We start from the raw sequence: 7914 nt of genomic DNA on the forward strand, positions 1-7914 counted from the left end.
TCCCCTCTCTGATGGCATTTAATGCCATCACTAATTTCCCACCACCAAATCAGATGCCAACTTTTAACACATCTCAATTCTTTCTTCAACCTTTCCATTTCTTTCTTTTTCGTTATTGAACTGTAAATTCTTCATCTTTTTATATAGATCTCCTTTTATTCCTTCTAATTGTATCTCTTCGTATTTTCTTTTCTTTCCCCTTTCGGTCACTTCATATCTTTTTCTTTCCTTAAAACATTTGAACCATATAATTATTGCTAAGACTAATAGTGTTATTCCTAATATTGGCAGTATTATTTGCCCTATAATACTATTACTATGTTAGAAAACCAGCCCCCTATGGTAGTAATACTATTTGTTAACTTCTTCCATACACTGTCAACTTCCAGTGGTTTCAAATCTACCTCCAATCTCGTAATATTTTTAATATATCCTCCAATTTCGACACTTTTATCAGGGATATAAGTGCAACAGTGTTGCGCTTTCAGCATTTTACAAACTCCGCCCTCTTTTGCCAAGAATATATCAAGAGCAAGTCGATTTTGTAAAACCATAGATCTAATTGCAACCAATTCTGTGTTGATCATCAAAAATCTTCCAGCAGTGTCATTAGATAACCGATCAACTACTGTAGACAGCTGACAATTTTTTTGTGAGGTCAGATTAACTCCCACTGAAGGTATCAATGCACTAAATATATCCCCTACTATTTCTGAAAAACTAGCTCTCTTATTACATGTTAGTTCCTTTGCATCTTCATTGCTTCCAGCAATTCTTTTCACATGGTACACCTTTGGGAATACTATTCCAAAATAGCAACTCCTGTACCAATGATCAGGTAGCTTGAAATAGGCTTTATTGCCACCCATGTAATGAACTCCAGGAAATACTGGATCATTTCCACCTTTTAGTCCCCATCCCCCAATTACTTAAAAACAATGTTCACATTCACTGGAACCAATAAATGCATTGTTATAGTCAGTCTTTAATCTATGGAGGCAGAGCTTCCCTTTTTTTCAAAGTCCAGGGACATAGCAGCAGGAGTCTTGCCAGCTGTGTAAATATCTTCCTTCTCAGCCCATTGAGGTATCTGGGGTTTCGGTTCAGAAGCCCTTCTTTGGAAGTCCTGTCTCCTTTGCTCAACTAAATTCAAAAATATATTTTCTTCTTCACGTAATTTGCATGTTAAATTGTGCTTGTGTGCTTCAGCGATATCTATTGTTTCCATAGTTAGAAAATATTTTCCCATAAACTGTTCATCCTTAGTACTAAGAACTGGGATCATGATCTTTCGCATAGGAACCTCAGAAAAAATCACATCTATATTAGAATAATAATATTGTAACTTTACTGTTCTATAAAACAGACTTTCTAAAATACTACAAGAAATACCATAGGTTAAGGGAATATGGTGATATGTTACCCCTTCTGCTACTGATGCAGGTAATTTCATACACACATAACAATCACTAACTTCCAAGGTGTCTACATATTGCACTAATACATTTGAGAATACATTTAAAGCAGTGTCAATATTTGTCACAGTGTGGTGTACATATAACTCATCTGGTGCTCCTAAATCTACTCTGTCTCTTTTAGTCTTAGACTCAATTTGTGCTTCTAATGCTACTCTATCTCCTTTAATGTCAGCCACCCTTTCATTCGTTTTTGTGTTATTCTTTTCTTCTGTAACCATCAAATAAGGGATGGCTACTGTTAGTACTAACTAAGTTATGAGTACCAAAAATATACTACGTATGCATACTCTACAACATCTTGTTACACAATTTCGGTTTTGGTTTCCAGCAGCTCTATCATCAGCTATTTTGGACTAAGAAGGTTCCCTTCTTTATTTTGAATTATTTATGAAATGTAAATTCTGGGGGAATTTTCAGGTTGGTCTCACTTCTTTGACAATCTGTTCTGCATTTATTTCTTCATCACTTTCTTCATTTAGATTTAGACTCTCGAATTCTTCAAGAATCATGTATGTCCATTCAGGACCTTTGAACTTATTGTTCAATACTTTTAATCTTTGACTTCTTTGTCTTGGCTTTTCAGTAGATGTCCCAGACTGAGTAGAAATTTAGTTTACTTGTTCAGGTTCTTCATTTATTGTTTTAAAATGATACTTTAACGTTTTCACACAACCTGGCCAATTATCACCTCTTCTGACCCTTTTTGCTTGCACTGGACTGTCACTGTCTTCGAGTGTTCTTTTATTTTCATTAAGTTGTAGCACAATCTGATCGTTTTCCTTTTCAGAAACCCTCTCTGTCTGACCCTGTCCAGGGCTTATTTGTGTAATGTCCTTTCCTGCCTGGATGCGTTCTTCTTCCCTGGATTGACCCTGTTCAGGTTTTATTTTGCTTTTCTCTTCTTATACCTGAACTTGTTGTTCTTGTCCTATCTGGTCCTGCTCAGGTCTTACTGCACTTTGGTTTTCTGCAGCCTAAATGTGTTCTTCTAGACCTACCTGTCCCTTCTCAGACTCATGAATGGTTTCACCCACCTCTGTCTGAGTAGATTGTTCTCTCCTTGTCTGATCCTGCTCAGGTTCTCCATCAGTTATATTTTCACCTTCCTGAGCTTGTTCTTTTATGCCTATCTGGTCCTCACTATTCTCCTGTCTTTCTAACCTGGTTTGGCTTCTCGTTCTCATACTTACTTCAGGTATGTCAACCACTGCTATCCAGTCATCCTGACTTGTGCTTGGTTGTTCTCGATCAGCTACTTCAGGATCAGATATTCAAGATCCTTCAGCTGCACAACCTTCAGCAGCCTCAACTGTTTGAGTCAGTTGGGGTCCTTTCTCATCAGGTGCTGGTACTCTCTTAGTATGGCTTGCATGAATCCAATTAGGCAAGCCTGCACATTTCACTGCTGTTGTTGTAACTAATATAACCTGATGTGGTTGTTCCCACCTGGGTGCTAGGCATGATTCTCGAGTGTGATTCTTCACCAACAACCAGTCACCGGGATTCAGATCATGTGCTTGATCCGGCTGCCTGGCAACTGCCTCTTCTCCAACCTGGTGAGAGATAGAACGCACTAGGTCCGCCAGTTCTTTCCAATAGTCCAATACCAAGTCATCAGATATATTTAACAGTTTGTGTCCTGGTATACATGCTTGCCTCATTGCTCTTCCCATGAGTATTTCATGGGGACTTAACCCTGTATTCCTATCAGGAATGCTCCTGAGCCCCGTCAGAACAAGAGGTAAAGCATCAGGCCACTCCAGTGGGGTGGATGCACAAACCTTTACCAGTCTCGTTTTTATAGTGCCACTCATTTGTTCTACCACTCCAGAAGCCCCTGGGCGATATGCACAGTGCAGTTTTGTTCAATTTTAAATGCTTCACAGATTAGTCAAATTATTTCATTATTAAAATGAGACCCTCTATCTGATTCCAAAGTTACTGGAAAACTGAACCATGGAATCAGTTCTCTCAACAATAGTTTGGCAACTGTTTCTTCTAGTAGGGTATGTCTCCACCCATCGTTAGAATAAACAAACTATGACAAGTATGTACTTCAAACCTCTGCAAGGTGGTAATTAAATGAAATCTATTTGTAGCCTTATAAATGGACCTTCTGCTTTTCCAATTTTTTCCGTACTGACCACTGTTTTTCAGCCTGAATTCATTTGTTGACAAATTAAACATCTCTGGCAAAGACTCTCTGCTACATTCCTGAACCTCTGGTTAAGCCAATCCTGCCTAAAGAGTCTGATCATAGCATCCCTGCCTATGTGGGTGTCTCCGTGATACATCCTAGCAAATTGTGAAAGCATACAGTCTGGCATTACTGGCCTACCATCTAGGTAAACCCATACATCATCTTCTGACCTCTTTTCGCATCGTACTTTTAGCCATCTTCTTTTTCTCTCAATTCTACCTTCTCTTGTAGTTGTCTTACTTCTTCCATGTTTCCAATCCTGAGAGTAGCATAAGTTGGCAGCTAATTCCACTTGTTTCAATTTTCTTGTTTACTGACAATTTATTTCTGGCACAGTATTGGGCAACCTGGTCAGCATACCTATGACTAGCTGTCACATAGTCATCTCCTGACTGATGTGCGGCACACTTGACCACTGCCACTTCTTTTTGCAATTGTATTGCTTCAAGCAGTTACTTTACAAATTTTCCATTTTTAATTTTGGATCCTGAAGAAGTCAAGAAATCCCTCTGCATCCACAGCTGGCCAAAATCATGCACAACCCCGTAACCATACTGGCTATCAGTAAAAATGGTTACTTTCCAATTTTTCCCAACTTTGCAAGCTTTAATCAAGGCTATCAATTCGGCTACTTGTGCAGATTTGACTCCTGGTAAATAGGATGCTTCGACTATTCCAGCCAATGTACAAACACCGTAAGCAGCACTTAGTCCTCCCTCCTCATGGCACATACACGAGCCGTCTACAAATAGCTCATGTTCTGCATTCTTCAAAGGTTCTTCCTGTATGTCTGGACGGGGTTTGGTGCAAGGTTCAGTCACATCCAAACAGTCATGCTCGACTTCATCTCTCACCTCTTCTTCATATACATCTGACAACAAGGTGGCAGGATTCAGTACAGTACACCTGACTATTGTCACGTTTTCAGCACCTAATATGATTCTTTCATACTTAGTCATCTGACTTGAAGTAAGATACTGAGTTTGCGTTCTTGTCAAAAGAATCTCAACTTAATGTGGAACATGCACCTTTACTGGATCTCCCATCACAATTGACTCGCTTTGTTTCAGACTCATGCAGGTTGCAACTACTGCTTTTAAACAACCAGATAAAGCTGAGGCTACAGGGTCCAAAGTAGCAGAAAAGTATGCCACTGGACGTCGCATAAAACTATGTCTCTGGATTAAAACTGAAGGTGAACTACTATTTCTTTCACAATAAAACAGTGCAAATTCTTTCGAGTAATCTGGCATACCGAAGGCAGGAGCTTCACACAGACACTTCTGTAATTTCACAAATGCTTCCATACTTTCATTATGCCATTCTATTGGATCTTTTGCTCGTTTCTTGGTCCTTTGTATTAGGGGTTTGGCTAGCAAAGAAAATCCTACAATCCACTGCCTACAGTATCCCACAACTACAAGGAACATTCTTACTTCTCTCTGGGTTTGAGGCAATTTCATTTGTCTTATTATTTCTATTCTTTTGGGGTCACTTTCCTTACTCCACGTTCTATTTGGTGTCCAAGATATTTGACTCAGGGTCTGCAAAACTGCAATTTTTCAGGGGATATTTTATGTCCACCATCAGCCAAATGATTTAACAAGGCAATTGAATCAGTAACACAGGCATCTCTCGTCTTAGATGCGACTAACAATGTGTCAATATACTGTACCAGTACTGACTTTCTGGGCAACATTAGGGTTTCCAAACACTTTTTCAATATTTGATAAAAAATCGAAGGACTTTCAGTATACCGTTGAGGAAAGCAATTCCAGACTAAAATACTGTCCCCGTACTTAAAAGAAAAAAGATAGTGCAATGGAACTGAGAAAAAGGCATGGCATAAATTGATTACAGTAAACCATCCTGCCTTCCATGGTATCTGGTACAGAATTACTGCTGGATTTTGCACTACAGGGCAACAAGATTCAACAATCTTGTTAACCTTTCTTAAATCTTGAACTATTCTATATTTCCAGCTGGGTTCCTTAATGCCAGTAATAGGTGAATTGCATGGACTGCTCATTATTTCCTTTAGAATGCCTTGTTCAATCATTCGATCAATTTCTGCTGCAACACCAGCTTTAACTTCGGGACTCATTTTATATTGTCGAGTGTTTGGATAGACTGCACCTTCCTTCACAGTTACTTTCACTGGGTCTACATTTGCCATTAGCCCTACTTCTGTTCCTGTAAAATCCCACACATCTGGATTTACTGTCATATTACCCTCATCTGGTAAATCGTCTTTTGTCATCAAAGAATACATCTCGTCTACCTCTGTGCCTTGTTTAGCTAACATGATTTTATAGACTCCATCTTCATCTGGGGTTTGAATTGCAACACCGTTCGGTGTGCAAAATATTGGGCAGTTCATTTTGCACAGTAGATCTCTTCCTAATAAATGTACTGGACTGTAGTCACACACCAAAAATCTGTGCATTTCCCTGAAGTTCCCAATGCGTACCTCCATTAGTTCTGTTATAGGAGTTCTAATCTGTTTGTTTGAAACACCCACTACTTGGATCGCTTCTCCCGAGAGGGGTAGGTTTGGAATGTCTGCTGTTCTCACAGTAGAACGGGTAGCGCCAGTGTCCAACAAAAAGGTAATATATTTTCCTTCTACTTCACCATCAATATATGGACCTGACTGATCTACCGGTAAGGATGACTCCCCCCTCAGGCACCGTCATGGGTCGCTGTCATTGAAGTAAGTATCCTGTAAAAGAAATTGTAATGTTACAGAATTTTTCTTGCCACTTCCTCCTTCAAATCCGGTGTCCGCACTGTACTTTGCCTGGTTCACAAAATTTGGCTTAGGGGCAGGTGGCAACTGACTCTGTAGATTTACAACCTGCTGCGGTTGACTCATTATCACCTCATTCTGCATCTGTGAATTTAAATTTTGATTTGGGCCATTATTATTCTGAATATGTTTACACTTGTTTTTCCAATGCCCCAATTTTCCGCACCCAGGACGGGGAAACTTTTTCTTTGCCTCCTCTCTACTCATTCTTCCCTTTTGTTTTCCCCCTTTACTTTCATTTTCGCCTTGCTCCTTTCCTTGATTTAATGTCTGACTGTTTAGTTAGAGTTCCTGCGGTTCTGCTAGTTTTAATTGGGCCCACATCACCTTTTCTTTTAATTTCTTTTGTCTATTGTCAATTTTGTCTCCGTAGTACTTTGCGTATTTAAGAATATCGTCTATCGGCCTTGCGTGCCAACACAACATGTGTTGACGAACCATGTCTCCAATTTCTGGGTTTAATCCTGTCACAAATCGATACACAAAATGCCCCATATCTTTATCTCCGATATTCTCAAATCCGCTATACTGCTTAAACACTTGCAGCAGTCATTCATAATAAGTATGTACCAACTCATTTCTATCCTGGGTCGTTCTGTCTATCTTTACCCAATCTGTTTCTTTTGGAGGAATTTTCCCTTTCAAGAAAGTGATCACCTGGTGATATTTCTTCATTACCTCTTCTGAAGGGGCTCCTGTTTTCGCATCTCTCGGGTATTCATCACTAGGCCAATCAACAGTAATTTTACATTCTGTCCATAAATCAGCAGGTACCACTATGCCAAATAAGCCCTCCAAATCTTTTAACAATACTCTAGAATCCTTCACAAATCTTTCAAGTTGCCGATACCATTGAACTGGCTTTTCTCCTAAATTCAGGAAATCATTAGTAAATAATAAAATATCCTGTCTGGTCCATGGAACATTCACATATCATCCTCCCCCGGTACCTCTCTCATTCGACATAATCTTTCTACCTTCCCTGTCTCTTCCAACAGAAATTAAGAAGTTGTTCGATTGGCATCTGCTTCTTTCTTTTTCTCATCCATCTAGCTGTCCATTTGTCTAGATCACCACAGTTTTGTAAAATGGTTATTAATTCTTTAACCTGTAATTTTCTTCCGGACACATTCATATTTTCCAAGTCCTTATCACTGAATTCTGTTCTGTGTGGTTTCTTAATTATAGACCTAATTAATAATAACTTGGATTTCCCTATTTCGGTTCCCATTTCGAGGCTAGATCTGTCAATTTCTCATGGAATAATTTTTGTATTTCTAGTGATACTTCTACAAATGAACAGTAACTCTTCTTCACAGTAAGTATTTAGTCTGTCTAGTCCCACATTTCCAGCTATCATTTCTTCCAATTCCACTTTTAATTTGTAAATATCTAAAATTTTCAGTGGCTGTCTTTGCTTGTCTATT

Source organism: Triturus cristatus, chromosome 5_1, assembly GCF_964204655.1.
Source record: "Triturus cristatus chromosome 5_1, aTriCri1.1, whole genome shotgun sequence".
NCBI lineage: Eukaryota > Metazoa > Chordata > Amphibia > Caudata > Salamandridae > Triturus > Triturus cristatus.